The sequence below is a fragment of the Phaenicophaeus curvirostris genome, chromosome 1 (genome assembly GCF_032191515.1).
Source record: "Phaenicophaeus curvirostris isolate KB17595 chromosome 1, BPBGC_Pcur_1.0, whole genome shotgun sequence".
Taxonomy (NCBI): domain Eukaryota; kingdom Metazoa; phylum Chordata; class Aves; order Cuculiformes; family Cuculidae; genus Phaenicophaeus; species Phaenicophaeus curvirostris.
Genome location: NC_091392.1, coordinates 132,664,053 through 132,685,416, shown reverse-complemented (window position 1 = coordinate 132,685,416; position 21,364 = coordinate 132,664,053). Strand labels below are relative to the sequence as shown.

At 39.0% G+C, this 21,364-nt stretch overlaps 1 protein-coding gene across 4 annotated transcripts in view; it reads right to left on the bottom strand.

Moving 5' to 3' along the window:
- MID1 (midline 1) overlaps positions 1–21,364 on the bottom strand; it is a 180,976-nt gene that overhangs the window by 106,881 nt on the left and 52,731 nt on the right. Inside the window, exon 1 of one of the 4 annotated variants that reach the window (XM_069875154.1) lies at positions 3,762–4,298. The exons of the other annotated variants lie outside the window; for them this stretch is intronic. The gene's annotated coding sequence lies outside the window, so the exon portion shown is untranslated. Of the gene's footprint in view, positions 1–3,761; positions 4,299–21,364 lie in introns of those variants that run through there. 4 annotated transcript variants of the gene reach the window in all.

Here is a 21,364-nt window from a genome sequence, read left to right as displayed (position 1 = left end):
AGAAGGTCTGACTCCACTTGCCAAACACGACTCTGAATTTAAACTACCTGCAAGATACACTTTAGACTAACTAAAGCTGCTTGTGTTTATAAAGCCATCCCAACAGCATTACAAGGCACACAACATTAGCCTTTTGTTGTCCTGCTCTCTTCTCCTCATCCATGATTATTAAACAAGTCTATAAAAGGTTTTTGATTTTTTAAAAGAACAGACACCTGTTCTCAGAGTTATACTCTGCACATTTGCAAAGACTACAAAGAGATTCTGGTGACTGCAAAAAAAGCGACTGTCCAACATTGAGGAGCTCCCGATTTATGTCTGCTGTACTCTCAGTACACCAAACTCCTTAAGATCAATGGTGTATTTAAAAATCAAGACCATAATCGAGTAAATTAAAGGGGAAATTAGCTGTGAATTGCGGGAGGTGGAGGATAAGGAACAAATTATGTCTGTGCTCTGAAGGCAATCTGGTTTAGACCTCTGACAGAAACCTCTGTCACTCGTGCAGGAAACACCCAGCTCAGGCTTCCTGGGCCTAGGAAGAACAAAACAAGAACTGGCAGGGTTGATCCTCGGTTTGGGGAACAGAACTCTCACAAGGAATCTTGCCAGACCCTGAGGCCTGCTCCAAGTCGTTCCCATCCTACTGGTGTCGCTGGGGCCCACCATGAACATACTTCTGCCACCCCACCTTGGGGTCCTGTTCTCCATCAGCAGAATGATTTTAGGAGCATTACTTAGCTCTGTAGACCAGTACAGAAATCTGCAAATATCTTATAGCAAACCAGTAGCAGAACTAGCAGTTCATCTCTCTTGCAGCACAGTAGTTCCCAAACACAGAGGGTAGCATTCATCTGCACTGGTCTCTGTAGGGTCCACTTGGTGGTCAATAGAAAGAAATAAGCATCTCTAAAAGCATCCTATTTAAGCAATTTTGGATTAACTTCAGGATTAACGATCTGTGCTTTCTAGATGTGCTTATTTCATTCCAGGTATAAAAGGTACTTAAGAACACAAGAAATTAAGCCTACCTTATCTAACAGGTAGCAATTTTCAGTGTTCCTGAGCTTCAAAGAAATAAAATGGAGAATCTACATCTACTTTTTGTTATTCTTATGAGATCAACAATAACTCGTTTAGTCAACATTGCTTCCAATAATTCTCTTCCGATGTGCCTCATTTCTATCATCCTCTGAATTACAGATCTAAGAGGATACACAGAAAACTGAACTCAGTTGCAGGAGAATGATCTCAAAGTAATCTGTTTCCAGCTGATACTACCGAGTGGAGATTTTTCTGGATTCAGATGGTTTTGATCCCTGTTGTACATGAAGGGCATGCGGAGAGTTCCTGAGAGCCAGACACAGGGGAGTCTGCACTAAGTCTTAAGATCAGCCTGCTTGGCATAACAAAACTAACTCCAACTTCTGTATTTTACCCACAGCTTTTTGACAGAACAGTAGTTAGCCTTCCTATATTCCCAAACAGCAATATTAACTCAAATAACCCAAAATGGCTAGTGAATGAGTAAAAATTCTGACACCGACACCACAGACAAAACAAAACTGGCAAAATCAGCTGAGGAGAGAAAGAAATCAAGAGTTCAATGTAGACATTAACAAGAGCCAGTTGTTCTACCCCTAAGACACCGAAGGTTTTGGCATCCCAATCCAGCCTGTTCAGTGAGGTACCTCCCCTCACTCACAATGAGATGCAACATCTTAGTCTTTATTCCATGCTAATAAAGCTCAGTCCTAAGAAGGTGGCAAGTTTCCACTTAACCTCTCTTGAAGGCTTTCCGAGTCATGTGAGCTGGTGCTTTTTGCAGAGAATCAGTAATGTTTCATTGCTTGCCAGAGGCACGCCCACAGGTCTCCAGAAAATGTTACTAAACAGAAACCTGGTGATCTCAAATGTTTTCTTCTATTCATTTACATACTTTAAGAAAAATGTTACCCTTTAAAGACTTTTTAAAGACCTGAGACGAATCCAATCATTAACCACAGCCACATAATCTTGCCATGCAGGTTTTTAGTAACTACACTGTGGAAAAAACTTCATTGCTTCAAGCTAAGAAATTAAGAGTAGTAAAGGGCTGCATTGAATAACGATGTAATTTGCAGCTTAGAAACTGAAGTGGTAAATAGTATCAATCTTTTTAAACTCTATTGACAACCAGAGAGTTTCTCTGGGAGCTGAAGTAAGATAGGAGACCAGGTAACATCAGTTTCTAATCCAACTAGAGAAAAGACAAGAAAAAAATATCAAATTTACCTATGCCTCACTCAACAACAAACAGAAAACTGTATAACAGCCAGAAGCTCACTCTGTAAAGTGAAGATGGTGTCTTTTTGAAGCTCTCACTATGCAGCGTCTTTGTTGTTTAGAGTCCCAGTTCCCTGCAGCCTTCAGAGGTGGGTGGTGTTTGGTTTGTACAGCTCTTCTCCTGTTCTCAAGTATATCTGGATCTTGTGAAAGGCCTTGCTAAATAACCTTGTGAACTGCTTGGAAAATGCTTTTTCACTACCTAGCTATGGCTCAGTTTTCTGCCAAACACACACACACGTACGCACGCGCAACGTGCACATGAAGAGGATACATTGGCTATAGGTAGGATGGACTACTTAGTACTTTGATTGGAGTATTTACTATTTTACTTGACACCCTCAAATTAATTTTCCTGGAGATAGTCTTCAGAACATCCCAAAAGAGAGTAGGAAAAAACCAACTAAACTGAGAAATTGCTGCTGAATAAATATCAATAACTCAGAGCTCTCAAGCCACCAAGTTCTCAATGTCACTCACAAAATTGTTTAGTAGCTTTTAATATAGCAAGGAAAGATAAAACATTGCTTAATTACATCCCTTTCAGATGTTCCTCTTCAACATACGAAATCACAAAGTTTATCTCAAAAAACTAAAATAAATTTTACATTTCCTGTCAGCTAGCAAGCAGGTCACTGTTACTGTAAAAGAACTACTGGCATGTATCTGCACAACCTATGGACTCAAGGTTTGGGTTTTTTTTTTCCCCCCCAGGAGCTTGTTAAATATCTACTTTAAAACTTGACTGAATGTCAGCTTATCTTGTTCTTAGACTAGTGCGTGGCTTGAAATATTGTACTGGGAAAATCACATTAGAAATTCTGTAACTGTGGACTTCTTTAGATACAAAACTTGCATATAAAATATAATAACTCTAGTGATCAGACCATCACTCTGAGCATACCAGTGCCAAAAAGTATGTCCTTTGAAAAAACATCATCTTTCAGCCATCATATTTAAATACATCATCACTTTAGGTTATGTAATCTCATCAGTTGCAGACGAATAAAGGGATTTGAAAGACTTGACACAGGGAGTAGAGCAGGCTTTACAGAATGATCACATTTTTTTCAGTCTTCGCATGTAAATTTGTATTTTAGCCTTCGACTGTTGTTTTAAAAACAGAATTATAATGTTCCAGATGTTGTTAAAATGTCCCCTTTATCTCTCTTACCAGTTTTACTGCAACTAACAAGGCAACAATAAGCCCTTATTGGAAAACACAAGATGAATAATGCTTTTTTAGAGAAGTTCCCTCTTTTCCCTGAGTTTTCAGTACTGAAAAGATAATTCATCACAACACCAGAACAAACCTCGATTCCTCCCCTATGACTGCTAAAAGCATTATAAAATACTTCCTAAATTACTTCCAATCGCAAGCCTACACATATGCATCGGTTCCAGCTCCCGAGAAGCCACCTAGCCGCAATACCCACCACTGGATCCCGCCCTATATCTTCTGGCTGAAACATTTTTGCAGAGACAAGGATCGCGCGGAACCTCTCAGAAAGAACCAGCAGCCCAGCTGGGACAGGCAGTAGCAGCCACCACTGTCCCAGTAATCCTGTGGCAGCACTGACTGCATCTGCAACAGCGAGACAGTCACGGCCGAAACACAACAGGAAAATCTCCCCTACAATTGCAGGAAAACCTGCTCCACCTAATCGCCTCTGCCAGGATCTGTGCTCCCAAAGCCAGCCCTTCGGACACACACATAGCAAAATACCTCCTTCTCCCTTCCAAGGGCCAGCCTCAGCAGGGTGAGAAGGTCAGGAGAAACGGGTCCTCTCGCAGAACATCCCAGCAGTGTGACGATGCTGCCTTGCAGCCTGGGTGAGGGCAAGCTCAGCCTTGGGGACAATAAACCCAGTGCTGAATGACATCGGCTGGCAGCACCCAGGCCTGTAACAGGAGACTGACCTGGGCTGGCCAAACCTGTCACATGCAAAATTAACGTTTCAGAAATTGCCATTCTCCAGAAAGGCAGAATTCTGCAAAACAGACTCATGTTAAACAAGCAGTACATTTTTTTTTTTTACTGCCTTTCCAAATATTACTCAAAAAATGAAGAACACAAAGTCCAGCAGGAGTTTGCCAAAAGTGGGGACAGTCTGAAAGCACATAGTGCCTGAGGGAAAGACTTTTCCCTCTACAAACACCATGGAGACCCCACTTTCTGAAATTCAGCAGGTGAAACACAAGATGATAGCATTTGCTTTATTATTTTATTTTATTTTTGTTAGCTAAACTGGTGTATAAGCAGCAAACTGCAATAGAAAACTAGAAGTACTAGAAGTAGTAGAAGTGCCCAGGAGAAATTCTGATTGAAGTCACACCAGACATTTGGTCTCCAGAAAGGTGTTAAAAATTCATGCAAAGTGGAAACAGCAGGAAAGAATTGCTTCCTTGTGTTCTATGTTTTTCCTGTTGCAATGCCCTCTTTCACACAATGGTAACCCAACAAAGTGAAACAAAACATACCTCAGACAGCTGAGCATAAGGTTGCAAATCCACGCTTTGGTCTTTCTTCCATGGAAGAGTCTGCACTTTATTTTCATTCAAACAATAAACAATTGCTGTGAGTATTTAGTTCCCCAATTGTTTCATTTCCTTGAAACAAAGGACTGGAGCCCTCACAAATGTACATTTTTCATAAGCTTTTAAAGGTTTCTGCTGGCAACGTCTGTTAGCATGTGTGTGGAATGACAGCTTGTAACTGGCAAAACAAGCATGCAGAAGGCAAGACAGCTGTGCAGAGGCATTACAATTATTGGAACTTTTTTCCACAATATTAGAAGTCCATGAATAATCTATAGTCAAGTCAACTTATAAGCAACCCAGCAGGGGTCATAGCACAAGTCCTAGCCAGAAGGATTTTTGATCCCTCAGCTCATATTCTCTCCTTGATCTTTCCCTAAACAGCATCACACGGCTTATTTGCACTGTCCCTCCGGCCATGCAACCTTAGTGTCATGCAGATGTTCTCCGAATCAACCAGTCCAAAGACTACTATTAGTAGCATTGCTGCCCTACTGTTCCACATTACAGCTAGCCCGAATTTTTCATGTTCTTTGCTTGCAGACAACCAGCCACAGTCCGAAACACAGTTGCAATAAGTCTCTATATTGAAGTCTTCTCCTTAATCACAAAATTAAGCAAAACAATTCCTACAATCTTAATTCCACTGATACATCCGCCTTTATTTCTGCAGGTGTGGTTCTTCAGTTTGAGGGTAACATTGCATATGTTTTAACAGACAGTACTGGAAGAAGCTGGCAAAACTTATCTGAGCATGTCTGTATGATACTATGACTGTGAAGGCTTCAGTGCACTTTTGACTGCACATACGTGTGTATGCACACACATATGTATGCAAATAAATAATTAAGGAATGAAACTGATAGCCTCAAAAATTTCTACTTGTGCCACTGGCTACGATAGTTTGTTTCAGTTATCATTCAAAACCCTTAGCTTAAGATCAAGAATGTATCTGACAAATATCCATATCCTCTACCATACTAATCTCCCTTCTTCCACCTTTTGACCTGATGTGTCAAGTATAAAATAGATGACTTCTAGCCTTCCTCCTCTGCAGTATCTATTGAAATTCATTAAAGCCACCCTAGAGAAGTCCTTTGATATGGAGTTAGATTCTCATGCAGCAGAAGGACTGAGATACATGACTGAATATGATCAAATTATCACAGTTTAACAAGATGAGCTCAAAGCCAGCACAGCCGTGTATTTGCACCCTTACCGTACCCACCAAGAACTTTGGTGAATCCTACTAAGGAAACAAAAAATGTATCAGCCATCAATGGCCCCGTTCTGATGAAAGTAATCACCCTCACCACAGAATCAGTAGATTACATGCTGAACTACAGCTCATAAGTTTCTTTGCAAGTTACAAACTAAAAATTGATTGCTCAAGGAGTACATGGTTGCAGTGAGCTAATTTCTTAAGATATGTCCAAAAGATTCACTAGATTTCAACTGGCAACGTCCCTGGCTTAATCAAGTTGTGAAAGAATTCACTTAGACTCTCAGATAATATATTAGTAGATAAATTTAGATAAATTAACTTACCTAACATAGCTTAAGACTCAGATACTTAACAAATATCCATCTATTGAACCACTGTAAAACTTATTTCATCATGTGCAAATTCTAAGTCATATATTTCTCATAATAGAATCTCTAGGATTTATCTATTTGCTGTGCAGTCTTCTGTTTCTGCAGAATTCAGGGTCAGCTCTGCATGGGAAGAGTTTGTTCAGTGTGCCAAATAGCATGATTTGTATTCTGCACACCTCATAGCTATGCTGTACAGTAACCCAGTATTATTCTGATTACAGTGCTTCTTGCAACCAAGAAATACAGTGACTTAGGAGCTGGAACAGATCAACAATAGGATAGAAAGAAGCAGGTGCCCAATTAGGTTACAAGAAATCCTTTTTCCACAAAACATTCAAAGTCCTAGAAAAATATAATTCCAGGACTGACTGGGGGGAGCAGCTCAGATGATGCACAAAACTGTATTCCAGTGTCACTACTGGAATTTACTGACCTGCAAGCATCCAATACAACTTTTTGTTGTGTTCAGTTGTCTTGCTAATGAGTCAAGCATAAATATTGTGGTAAAAACAGTTGAAAATTGGTCTAGGTATTCTTTAAGAAAGCTAGAAAGCAAGACCTTTACTTCTTGGTTTGGAAAATCCTAATATACAGTTTCCAAAACCTCATTTGTAGTGCTTTACCACCCACCCACAAATAAGAATTCTCTATGCCACTCATTCCACGTGCAGAACAGAAATATATATTTTTTTTAAAGCTCTTCACATGTGGAAGGTTATTCTATCTTATTTTGATGGATAGGGAACATATATTTTTAGATTGATAGGTGCTGCTGCCAGGCACCAGGGAACTGATACTCCAATCAGTCCACTGTCTATGGAAAGCAGATGACATAGCATAGTATAATGAGATCATAATGGAGCTGTAATATTAACAATTAGAACAAATATGCTAATACATCTATGGTTTGTAATTTTCTCACAGGCAAGCACAGTCACATAAATTACTTATTCTGTACAGCTAATCACAGGATTTCCTGATGAAGAAAAATAACAACAGTGGATTGGTTAAAAATAGTATCTCTTCATTCTTCCTCCTCTTGCCATATTGTCAGTCAGCACAGAAGGGCTGATCCAGAAGACATTTGCAACTCTCTTCTTTTGAACAAGGCCAAAGTTAAAGCAGCCACACCACTTTTCTGAACAGCACATCAGAGATTTAGAGCTCTCCTGCTCTGGGCAAATATCTTCAGTACTTTACCGATCAGTCATGTCCTCTGCCTGACACGAGTGAAAGAAGTGAAGAAAGTATCAATGTTTCTGCCTTTTCGTCAGTGCGTGCACTATGTGATTCTCTTTCCACATCAAGGGCATAAAAGGAAGTAAAATTCAGTCCACCTTCTGGGGAAAACTAGCAAATGTCACATCAGCAAGAATAAATCGTGATACAACATGAGTAGCTTCTTAATATGAAACTATTTCATATGAATGCTGAGTATCAATTCTCCTTCTAATGGTTGTTTAATGTTAATTGCTCTTTGAGCTATGAAACCTCTCTGTTGTCTCACTGATATAAATCTTAAGACAACAATGGGTGACTGCAGGCAGGTATGCCATTTTCTTTTCTAATGGTTCACCTGCATTTTACAATGGCATGTAAATATAATTTGAATCTGGCCCAACAAGCCATGCTATAAATGGCCCACCATTAATGCTCTCCAGACAAAGGAAGAACTATAATTTCATCCACAGCATGAGATCCCATAACTCTTTGTGCCTTGCTGGAGGAGCAACATGTTCTGTCCATCTGATATGAATCAAATACATTATGAGTTGCATCATCAGATATTGGATTTTCTTTATTCAGACAAAATAGTGTCTTTCTAAATTTCAGAGTAAGCGACAGACAAAATAATCCCCTCATTTACAACATACAGCAGCTACTTGTCACTTCGGAAGTAGGTGAGGCAGGGAAAGGGAACAAAAAAAGCTATTCCCACCCCATGTCACTGCTACACAGGACTTGCTTTTAACAATTCCCTGTGCTCAGTTAAGCAATTTGCTCAGCGCTACATTCTGGGGTTTGGATAGAGAAAGAAAAGATTAATTACTGTGTTCTCAATTGTTAGATTAATGATACAGCACCAAATTCTAATCTGTCCCCTTGAAGGACATTGAGGGAATGAGAAGGGTAGGACTGTGAAAACATCAATTGGACTGTATTATTAAAATACGACTTTAAGAATATCAGTGTGCAAGTTTATGCTTAAAAACAGGGGGGAAAAGAGAAAGTAACCCAGCTAAATCCACAGGAACTTATTCCTATTTCTGTCTTCTCCCACAATAAAGGATTATTTACCTGTTCAAACTCATCACGCAGAAGAGGTTTTGTACTGAAAAGATAAGAAAATTGTTTGCTTTTGCTTTGTTCTAAGCTGCTTTGTAGCAGCATGATGCCAAAACAAACTTTATCTGAAACTTACCAAACATGAAGCCTGACGTTTCTAAAGAAGTCTGAATGCACATTCTCTGCTACGGTATTAGGAAAAGCAATTGATCCTAAACAGTGCAGAGAACAATGAGATCTCAAATCTACAAAGCTTCAGAACTTTGGGAGGTTTAAAGATCAGTCTTGACTTTAGGGCTGCTGGCTATATGTAAATCCCCCAGTGTTTCATAATTTTTAAAAATATATTTACAGCATAACAGGCAGATTAATCTCTTTGGTGGAGATGCTCTACAAAGAGATGCCTGACTATGCTTTACTCTACAGGCTCTTCTGACTTAGAAAACTGGGATGCAAACATCACAGTAAAAAAATTGAGAAACACTGCCTGAATCAGCTCATGTTTATATACAGTGGCCACAAGGAGTTGTAATATAGAACCAATTAAAATATATATCATTAGGCATGGAAAAATCACCATTCACAGGATGATTACGTAGAATTCATGAGTAGTATTACAATTCTATACTTCTAGTAATTAAAAATATATTTTAGCCTCATATCCACCTGTTAGTTCTGCTGAAGGCAACAGTGATGTGCCAGAGTTAAAAAATGAAAGATGTGCATCCCCAAAGAGCTCTGCAACTTCATGCTCTGTGCTCAGTAAGTAACAATTAGTATTTCCATGCCCATGTGTCTTAGTAAGTGTCCAGTTGTCTTTATTGTCTGCTTTTAAGCAAATATCCTTGCTGGAAAAGATGCGAGTCTTGAGTCACATAGAGAACAGAGAATTAGGTCAAGGTTTCCTTAAGAAAATACATGTAACAACATTCCTGAAAAACTGCAGAAAAGTGACTAAGGCTTGTACATATGAAGCACCCTAATTAAACTTGATATTATAACATAATATGTTATCTTTGATTGACTCAGACACCATATGTTCACAGGTAAATCCTGTCAAATTTCTTTGTCATACATACTTCCTACAGGCTATGATTTTTCTTATGGAAATTCATTTATCCCCAAGCAACTATACAATATTTGGAAAATACATACTGCACTCTAAACTATATGCTTTTACCAAACTATTACTTTAATTACAAACTTAAGACTGCACACTGGAATCTGTTATTTGCATATTAATAACACGTGCAGGTACACATACAAATTGCAGCTGCAACTTCAGTTCCAAACTCCGTTTCCAACTAAAGCTATAATTCAACAGCTTTCCTTAAAATGAGTGTCTTCTTACTGCAAACAGTAGTGGCAATTGCTCTGCAGATGCTAAGAGACAGTATCAGATAAATGAATTTCCTAGGAATGCTAAATAAATTGAAGTATGTAGACAAATACTCAAGGATTAGAGCCAAAGCAAGTGTATGCTAATGAATGATCTTTAGCCCTGAGGGTATATCTATTGTCTTCCAGGGATATTTCTATATACACTATATCGGTATATTTTAAAATGAATGAGGACCATTAGCAAATTGAAATGAATAGCCTTAAAACGTATTGGTAAAAGAAAGCTGTGCCTTTTAATAAAATGCATTAACTCATGTTTAACAAAGCAAAGCATCAGGGAACACAAATCCTTACTTAATAGCATAGGGCTGCTGAGGGACTTAAGTCCATTTTACATTTGCAAAAGATCAAGATTGAGACCTTTGATTTGTATGAAAACGTATGTACCCTTATGTTATTTCCCTAAGAGTTTATCAAGTGAAGAGATGTAACTATTTACAAATTCAAGTGTGTAAAAGATGAAGATTATGGATATTCAGTGTTTTCAATGGAAAGTAAATTGTTTAAAACATAAAAATTATATACTTAGTCTACAGTTAGTTCAAAGACTGGCTCATGTAACTTCACATAAGATGAATTTAAACACAGATCTCCAGAGACTGCTAAAGAAAACATCTCCACAAAGGCCGGTCTTGCTGATTATGCTTGATTTATGTGTTGACTTGTGTTTTTCTGATTCCCCAAAGAAATATAAATCACTATAACTCATTACATATTATTTCTTTTATGCACTACTGACCTGTTCATCTGATTTTTCCCCCAGTCAAAAAGAAAAAAACAGAGAATTCATAAACCAATATGGATTGCAAAGAGCTTTCTTACAAAGTACAAGTTTTAATTAATGAGGCCATTATAGCTAGGAGAACTTGTTGAACAAATAGCTCTAATTAATCCCATCACTCTCCCTCTTTAAATACTCACGATTTGCAAGAAATTAAATGAGCACCAATCTTAGGTAACAGAGCAACCATTTTTTTCTATATATTATTAAGTCCCTAATTATCTGGAAACTTTCCTCTTGCCCTCTTTACCCTTTATTGTCTTGTCAGTGTCTTTGTCATGGTGGTGCACCTGCATCTAGACAGAAAGAACACACCTCACTGCCAAATTACAGATGAAGGACTCGTGAGTATTCAATCAGCCAGAAAGAAGTGGAGTGGTAGGCTCTCCAGAGCCCCTGCAGCTCTCGATATTGCTATCACTGCAGTCTAGGTAAAGGAATTTTCCCCAAAAAGTAATGCCAGCCAAGAGACAGGGAAATAAATATGATACTGTTTACTTCTGCTTTTCTCCAAAAGAATCTCCTGCTACTGTAACCTTTCATAAACTGCAACATAAATTACAGCTAAAAGCATACCTCCTAGCTCAAAAATAATGGGAAATGTGCATTTATTCTCTAGAAAGAGAAAACAAAAAAAGCTTAAATAATAACATATACTAGCAGGCAGACCTAAGAACAAAGACTCCAGTGACTCAAGAGAGAAAAAAAAATCAGCTAGTTATTTAAACAGTAATAATACCCTGAAGGAGGAATTGTTATGAAACTTCCAGGTTTAGAGAATGAAATTTTCCAGTGTGAAAGGAACGAGAAAGTCCTCTAACTCGCAAGGGTGTTAAACTTCAAGTTTCTGTTGATGAAGAAGCAATCACACACTCAACATGTTTCAAAAGCTAAAAATCATACAAGAGTGATACTAACACACCACATAGAACACTGGTTAACCAGCTGAGAAAAATACATATTGCATCTATTAATTTGAATCTATTTGAACCACAGTTTTTTTAATATAAACATATTTTTCAACTATGAATTAACCAAATCTCCCTCTTTATCATTGCCATGGACAGGCTATGTCCCATAGAAGATGCATAAGCTAAGAGAAAACTGAGGAACCAACTAGTTACTGACTGAATCTCTCCCAGGAATATCCACTCCACTGCTGGCAACCATCTGTGTGCCCGTTTCCCAACAGTTTTTAACTCAAGAGAACTGTTTTATACTTTGGGCCTTCATAACATCCCATGGCAATGAGATCCACTGTTAATTTAAACTTTTGGACCTGCTGAGTAATGATTTCACAAAAAAAAGCAGATGCAATGACTAGCAGAGCTTCACATAGTGAAGATGCGTGGCATTTTAATATTAATTGCAAATTCAGTTTTCCATCCTAGGTAACATTTTTTGCCACAACTATCACTACTTTATTTGACTTAGGTCTCTAGATCAAATAGATAAACCAGAAGTCCCTTGAAAAAAAATATACTGGGCTGCAAATAATGGGCTAGATTGGGTTATTCTTTAGCTATGTTTGTTGACTTAGCTCAGTTTTCACTTGGCAGTAGACACAGCTGCTATGCTTTGCAATTTTCCTCTCTACTTGTCATTCCTGTATGTATTATCAGCTCAGGAATGCAATAAGTTCTCTTTTCCTCCCTTTTTCTTTCCCACTTTCTCATCTAATTATTGCCAAAGAGAATAAACGTGTCTTTGTGTACTAGTCAGGCATAGCAGCGCAGCGGCTGCTCCAGGTAGCTGCTCCAGGTGGTAGTTCATGTCCACCCATATTTCACAAAGCAACCAAAGAGATTCAGCAACATCTGACATCCAATAATGACTTTGGGGAAAGAAAAAAAGAAAAGACAGACAAGATAGGACAAACAACCCACTTTTTGATTATTCTGCACACTAACTTTGTGAATCTATGGTAAATTCGAGATCACGATGATTTTTTTATAACAAAGAGAATTATTCCAATTTTTCCCACAACAAAGAATCTTCTCAAGTAATTAATGATGGATACAGGGCATTTGTTAAACAGCAGTTAGCTTACAGGAACTTATTTTCTAGGAAGTCAATCTAGCTGGCAGTTAACTTGCCTCCAGTGGAGACTTGCTGCACCAGTCTTAAAATCAAAGGCTCTTACCAGTAGATGTAATCATGCAAATGTCATATCTTCTCACCACCTCTGTTTTCTGCTGGATCAACCTAATATTGTCTTCAGCTTACATGTGTCCCAACTAAAATTCTCCTAGCAGAACACAAACATTCATCATCACCATTCCAGCTACAAGAAATGATGAAGAGGGATTCTATTACCCTAGGTGCTGGAGAAAAGAAGTAGCTACAGTATGGCAGAAAGAACATTTTTGTTGCTACTGGAAGTTAGAATAAATACAGTTTGTATACCCTGTGAGACTGATGTGAGACTGCACTGTTTTGCAGTGTTTTCTACTTCTTCCAACTTCCTTATCGGCATAGACATGCACACCCATAATAGTGGCAGAAACACCATCTGCCACGGAGTTACACCTGGGATATAAGCCTGTGCTTTGATCTGTTCATCCCATGGTTAGATTTCTTGCAGCTTCCTTTCCCATCCTCAGGTAGGAAAATATAACTTCAGCTGTCTCTAATGCCACAGAGAATATAAGCTGGATAGCATGGGGCTCATTATGTTGTCAAGAAACAGGTCTGAGAAAGGGCAAATGGGTTAAGGGGGCAGAGTGGATTAACATTGCTTAAGTTAGGTTTTCTGTATCAGAGGACTGATAGATAAGTTCCTCTAGACAGTATTAAGACCAAAATTTTAATTTTAGCCAGCTGCCTAGGTTCTGTCCAGAAAATAGAGTGAAACAGACACCCCAGAGTGGGATAAATCTTCCTCTGGAGATAGATGCCCAAAACAGATAGCATGAGTGTCCCTTTGCTGGCAAATATCTCTTCCACTGTTAACTCAGAGAAAGCCAGTACAGCCAGGTCAGGGTTCCTGGCCTTCAGACAGCTAAACCAGTCCTCTGTGGAAGAAAGAGAAGCATATAATTTTAGTGAATAGATAGCTGTATCCTGTATCACTCCTGGATTGTCATCACCAATGGATGACCCGGTGTATCTTCAAGGCTTTCACAAAGGCCAAGCCTACCTAAGCCAAGCAGAAATGAGCAGAGCTTGTTCCATTGCACATTTCCCCTTTCCACTAACCTTGTAAATGCACTTGGAAGACTTCCAGGTGCAGTGGTGAGAGGAGATTCCATCTTAGTGACTTAAAAATACACAAGCTAGGGCAAGAAATTAAGTCTGTTTTCTGTAATTATCTAAAATATTGATTAAAGTCAATGGCAGTTCTTATTTCCAGCTGATAAGAACCAAGCCTTAAGAAAACCTTCATAGAAGTAGCTTCTATTTTTCTGTTTGTCTTTCAACTCACTCAGAAACATTGCATACATGAAAGGGCCACACATGGACACCATATTTGTTACAATACTGCTTTTATGATATTCTGGAGTGCTTTCCTTCCCTACACTATGGACACCTCTAGAAAATAAAGGCTAGTTGAAATCCCTGGTAAGAAGCATGGCAGGTCCTCTGTCCAAAAGATATAAACAAGATACAAAAGATGAGGTGGTGGCGGCAAAGATCATCAGAGCTTCCAGCTCATCTGGAGGTGCCTATGATTTAGCAGTGAAACAACAGGGTTCCTAAAGCAGGGGGAAGATCAGATTCTTAAGTGTTACTCTGAGACAGACCTTGTGTAAAACACCAAGTTTTGCACTCCTAAATGTGCAGAATACCCTGCAGCTGTTGTGCAGTCAATTTCTCGGAGGGGAGGAGAGAGAGTGAGCCAACTTATGCCTTCTGTTTGACCATATAGTAATTTTTCTCACTTCTTTCAAATGAAATGAATCTAAAGGACAAAGGAATGTAATTTTGGCATGCTGCTTTGTTCTGTTAAAAATGGATGGTACTTGAGGACTCCAAGTATTTCAGCTAACCTGAAGTAAAGCTATTGGACTAAAAACATCAGCAATATGCCACCCTCACTGTTCAAGGAGCTGAGTGTACCAGCTACTCAATGAGATATTCTCTGGAAAAGATCAGAAACCAACACATTTCCCTCCCAGTAGCATGGACGAGATGTGCAAGAAAGCCTGAGAGATGAAATATTTTAGCAGCCATGTGTGAATTCAAAAGACAGCAGCACAGCCATCACTTACTTAAATGCTTAGTGCTGAAAGATTTAATGCTCTCCTCAGTAAATCTTCATTTATTGTAATCAGAATAAAAAAAGCACCTTCTCCATATTGATTTTCCAAAGTGACTTAGTAGTAATTACATAGAAAAAAACCTACAAAATAAACAAGCAAGCAATATAGAGGTACTATCTAGATTATCAGAATTATCAGCAGGGGAAATTGGGGAAAGTATTTTTTCCTCCATATTAACATTAAAGAGTATGTTATTCTGTCACCAATGCTAAGCTCCTTTGACATAAAGAACCTACTTTAAAAACAACAGACACACTGCATCTGAGAAGACAGATTAAAAAGTCCACCAAGTCGTTCACCAGGAGTCTTGCTATCACTGCTAAGGTTGTTATTTCAGCATAAATTTAGCCTCATTTATAAGCTACCTCCCCCTCTCTCCTCCCAGTACTGATTTTTGATTTCACAATGCTTTAGAGCAGCAATAGAGGGTTAGCTCTCTTGTGAGGAACTCTGAAATTACGATTGTGTGACTGGCTGAGTTTACTGAAGAAGCTTTGTTCTCACTCGTTTTATCTTGGAGCCAACCAAGTTTTTCCCTTTCTTCCCCTCCCTCTCTTTGAAATTCAGCTGCTCAAACATCAGCCATACATACCTAAAACCTCCTCTTCTCCACCCCCTTAACTCCATCTACACAATATGGCACATCAACATCCAAAAGCAATTCCCTGGATGGGTGATTTTTAATCACTATCTTGACTGGCAGCACAGGGATTAAGCTATGGTCCATTCAAGCAGTAGCTTTAACACACACTACTCCCCTGAAGTGCTAAACTCTAAACCTCTTTCTCCTATATCTACTCTGTATCTCGCAAAAGCCTTTAATGATGGTTGTGATGCACAGCTTTTCATTCATACTTGGTTACAGAAATGGAAATGACTGGCACAGTGTTTTTCAAAAACTACAACAGAGTTTTCTTTTCAGAATTTAATAGCACAGATGAGAATCATCCCTTTAATAAAAAACTCCTTTTTCCTTTGTCTTTATTAATTTAGGACACAATTTATTCCAATATAAACTGATTTCAAGTAATTATTATTGGAGAGTTTTCACCAACCCTCTCATGTCTATTACAACTTCAGGATGGGTCAGATGTAAACATATGACTGAAGATGAAGATCAGAATCAGCATAGTTTTTGCCTTGATGGTTACCTCACAATATATCATCTGTCCAGATTCTGTTATACTGATACCTTTAATAAACCAGTTCAAATCACTTTTACCATAAACAGTCCCTCCTACTGAGAGTTTCTTTTCCAGAAGTACCAAAACCTGAATAACAGTATCACCTATGAGAATAGAGGCATCCCATCCTGTGGGGATGGGTTCGACTTTGCAAAATTTCAGTAAATGTGCTGTCTAAAAGAAAGGATTTTTTTTTAAAGTCAAGTTTATGCCCCCTGCCTATTTCAATGCAATTGTGCCAGTATGCCTCAAAATGGGTCTATTACTGACATATTCAGCACTGTGTTAAGTGGGTAAAAGTGGTTTCATAAACAAGGAACTAAACTGAGACCAGTGAGCTCTTTCAATTGTCACCTAAATCAGATTACAACCTAGGCTTTTCAAAGATGAATAGAAGATTGTAGACTAACCATCCAGTATCATTTACATTAAATCCCACAGGAGCAAACTGTTTCGAAGAAAGAAGGTTAACACTTCATTTTGCTGTGTATTAGTGCTGGTATTTTACCACATACACATAGCACCGAGTGCCCTTAGCAGAGAAACTCTGCTCCCATTACCGCTTATTTTATTGCAAATTATTTTGAAATAATGAAGTGGTACTACTAAAATAAATAATCATCTCTGGCATCACATTATATTTGTGCCTGGGATTATGAAGCTATAAGAATTAGCATTTCCCAGAAACTGAAGTACTAAAACATGATTCTGTGAGACATGATCCTTGTCTCCTTAAGTGCTTCATTCAAGTCAAAGCAGGCTTCGTAATTGTCTGTAGGTGGAACGTGGGCTGGACCCTTCGTATGCAATCAAGATGTGGTCAAAATGGTTTATATTATAAACCGTGTAAACAACTACAAGGTATTATCAGCCTTTCTTTAGGTATTGCCTCTTTCATTTCTGTGGAAATCTCAATATACTACATGCATACAGTGAAAAAGCAACAAAAAAACCAGAAACACTTGCTAAAAGAGAGATCCTTAAAATGACTCAAGTATATGGTGAAAAATTTCAAATCCAAGTGACTGACCACAATAATTAGAATAATTTTCACTTCTAGAAGCCAATAAAGTAAATTATATTATTCAAGTTTTATACTCAAGTAACAGGGAAAAAATTCTATCAATATTATGAACATTATTATTGATGTGTATGCCACTACTAATGGCCCGTACAGTGAAATCTGAGCCCTCAGTCAGTGAGTAATGTTAATTTTTCAGCAGCATTTGTGTAACATCCCCTCCCCCAAAACAGTCAAACAAAAAGCCCTATGTCACATATCTTCACTGCGAACACAGATATCCTACCATTATATTTCAGACGCAAAGCAAAACATTTTTTTTAAATAATATATGAGAGAGAGGAGAATATAAACCATTCAAAGCATAATATATCACCATCCATTTGAGATTCTCTGATAAATCTTTTCTTTTACTTTGAGTCAGACCAGTTCTCAAAGGGCCACAAGGGCTTAAAAAGAAGATTTGTTCTGTCTAGTCTTTAAGATAAATATCATCCTAGTGTACCAAAAGAAATATACCAGTTCTCACGATGGATTGCTTATTTGGAAAAGATCTCTAATACCCCAAGAACACTGAGCACTGCTTGTTCTTAGGACTAAACATTTCAAAAGTGTATTAAAGAATCAGGGCCACAGCCTTGCTTTCACCTTAGATATTAGAGAAGCCGATACTTGTTTATATTGGAAAATACATATTACAAATATATACTTTAAATGTGGGGGGGAGGGTGTCTTTTTATGGTCAATATTACCAAGACTCCCTTCCACTTCCCATCTGCCTTTCTCAGGTGCTTGGAATGCAGAATTAGGTGATGGTACACAGCACCTGGAACAGGCTGACTTTTCCATGACATCTGGTTTGTGAATTGGTTAGCAGAGTGCTGTCAGGCAGAACAGACCTGATACTCACCTCTTTCTACCACAGCCACTGCACACAAGGAGGTTCCTTACTACTACTCTCACATGTACGCAAGTCAGAAACAGGATTTAGAAAAATGACTGAAAAAACATTTGACATAAATTACATTGAGAAATCTTTCAATGTGCTTCCTGGACTTTGATTCATTCAGGTTTCTGCCCTGCCACAAGAGCTCAACTCCTTTTCCGCATTAAAGCTGAGTCTGCGAAAGACGCACAGTGAGTGACATGAGTGAGCGTTAGCCTCACTTAAAGGTGGAAGTAATCACAGCCACACACAAAGTCAAAACCTAAATGTCCAGAGATCAAATTCACATTAAGTCTCTCAAATCTGGAGCAGGATGAGGCTGCTTGGGGAAACTGCAGAATCAATGACCACAGTGTTTTCTGAGCTGTTGTTTCCTTGGCTAAGGAAAGATGTCACTGTGGCTGCAACAGAAACCTGGATGGAGGCACAAGGGGAGAATTCATACACACTGTACCAACTAGTTGTTTGACAACACTGTTGTTTCACTTGCCTCTTTGAAAATAACTTCTGTATCTGTCAATCTGGAAGCATCGCTACAGAGAGAAATCTGGACACAAGGCTTATTGGTGGGTTTTACCTGACTTATTTAAAGTGAGGAGCATATGTGATAGTTAAACTAACAGTAAGGTTGGATTCCTAATGGGAAAGTGGTTGGTAAATTCATAGAATTATAGAATAGGTTGGGTCAGAAGGGACCTTAAAGAACATGTAGCTTCACACACACCCCCCCATAGGCAGGGACACCTCCCACTAGATCAGGCTGCCCAAGGCCCCATCCAACCTGGCCTTGAACACCTCCAGGGATGGGGCAGCCACAACTTAGCTGGCAATCTGTGCCAGTGCCTCACCACTCTCACGGGGAAGAAATTCTTCCTTATGGCTAGTCTAAATCTGCCCCTCTCCAGTTTATACCCATTGTCCCTAGTCCTATCACTACAAGCCCTTGTAAACAGTCCTTCCCCAGATTTCTTGTAGCCCCTTCAGGTACTGGAAGGTCACTATAAGATCTCGGAGCCTTCTGTTCTCCAGGCTGAACAAGCCCAACTCTCTCAGCTTGTCCTCATATGGTTTTCCAGCCCCCTGATCATCTGTGTAGGCCTCCTCTGGACCTGTTCCAACAGTTCCACATCCTTCTTATGTTGAGGATTCCAGAACTGGACACAATACTCCAGGTGGTGTCTCACAATAGAGGAACAGAGGGGCAGAATCATCTCCCTTGCCCTGCTGGCCACGATTCTTTTGACGCAGTCCAGGATACGGTTGCCTTCTGGGCTGCAAGCACACACTGCCAGCTCATGTCGACCTTCACATCCGTCAACACCCCCAAGTCCTTCTTCGCAGGGCAGCTCTCAATCACATCATCTCCCACCCTATATTGAAACCAGAGATTGCCCAGACCCAGGTGTAAGACCTTGCACTTGGCCTTGCTGAACCTCATGAGGCTGGCACAGGCCTGCTTCTCCAGTCTGTCCAAGTCCCTCTGGATTATATCCCATCCTTCCAGCGTGGCCACTGATCACTCAGCTGTATGACACAGGTCAGAGTCTTCATTATAAAAGAAAATATGCATGCAGAGACCTATCTGAGCTCTCATATAGGGATATTTGGTTTTTTGATGCATCACCTTGAACGTATCTTGGAATGTTTTCAATTATAATATCGGTTTATAATACAGATTGGAAAAATGAAGGCATATTTAATTTTTTCCCCCCTTTCTTACTGCTGCGTCTTACATTTTCATGAGGACATTTGAGAATATGTATTTTTTTGTGTCCAGTTTTTTTGAGGAGTAAGTCTCAGTACTCTTTAAAAATTAGACCCAATTAATATGTTACTAGTGACTCTTGAAAACACAGGGTTTTCTTTCTGCCCATCATCTTGAGTAAGCTAAAATGAAGTTGCAGTCACATAGCCAAAAATGTACTGTTTTCATCTGCCCACACGTGCCTTGACTTTTCCAGTGTTCAGTATGTCACCATTCCTTTCCTGAATCCAAGACTCCCCCTTTTTGCCTCCAAAATACTCAGCTAATAATTAGAAGTTGATGGATGTAATTCTTATAAATGATAGCCCAACACTTTGAAGTTTGATTTTCTTCCTTCCTACAGTCGTGCACAAGTCTCCATATTTCCCCACAGCATAATTTTGTTTAAGTCGTAAATAACACGACCTTAATGGAATATAAAACGACTACATCACTGTTGATAGCTCTTTGCTGCCAGCCATTTCTTACAGTCTTTGCCATGCATGGCTCATTACACAGGAAACAGTTCCAGTTTTCTTATGCCCTAGCCCCAGTTTGTACGTGCTATACCTTCATGGATCATAACATCAGCCTTTTTATTCCTAGATTTTGAAACACCAAACTGCTAAACATGTTTTAGTATTTCTTGAAATTGTTTGCACTAAATCACTACATTAAAACAGCCGAATGGACCAGATTATATATGGCGTTGTCTGAACAGAGAACAGTTGTTGATCTTTTTCTCAGCATTATGAATGCAAGAAAAGCGTAAGGTGTCATTTTAGAGGCTATAAAGAAAATAGCATTCAGGCATAACTTCAGAAAAGGTTTTAGCCATTGAAACTCAACAGCCAAGGGCAACAAAAATTTCCCATGGATTTAAAATTCATAGAATTGGCAGACCTTTTGTAGAGGCAAGGGGTAAAGTTCATGCGTTTCATAGCTTCACTAACTCCAAGAAACAACGGTGCCTTTATGTACTCCCGAGCTTTTCTATAGAAGAGATCCTTCCATGGTTAGCAGAGATAAGAAATAATGCAACATAGATACAATACTCTTGTACTTCTGAGCAGTATAGCTTCCTAAACACATTCACATGCTTCGTCAGTAGATATTCCATACCTTTGGTTGAATTACAATGTTTTAACAGTAAAAAGCTGTCTGCCACCTTGAAGAAACACTAGCTGCCTTCACTGTTTGGCTGCCTGTTAACTATGGAAAGAGGCATCTCTACTCAAAACAGATGCCTGGGAAGACGGAGCAAAGTCTGAATAATCAGG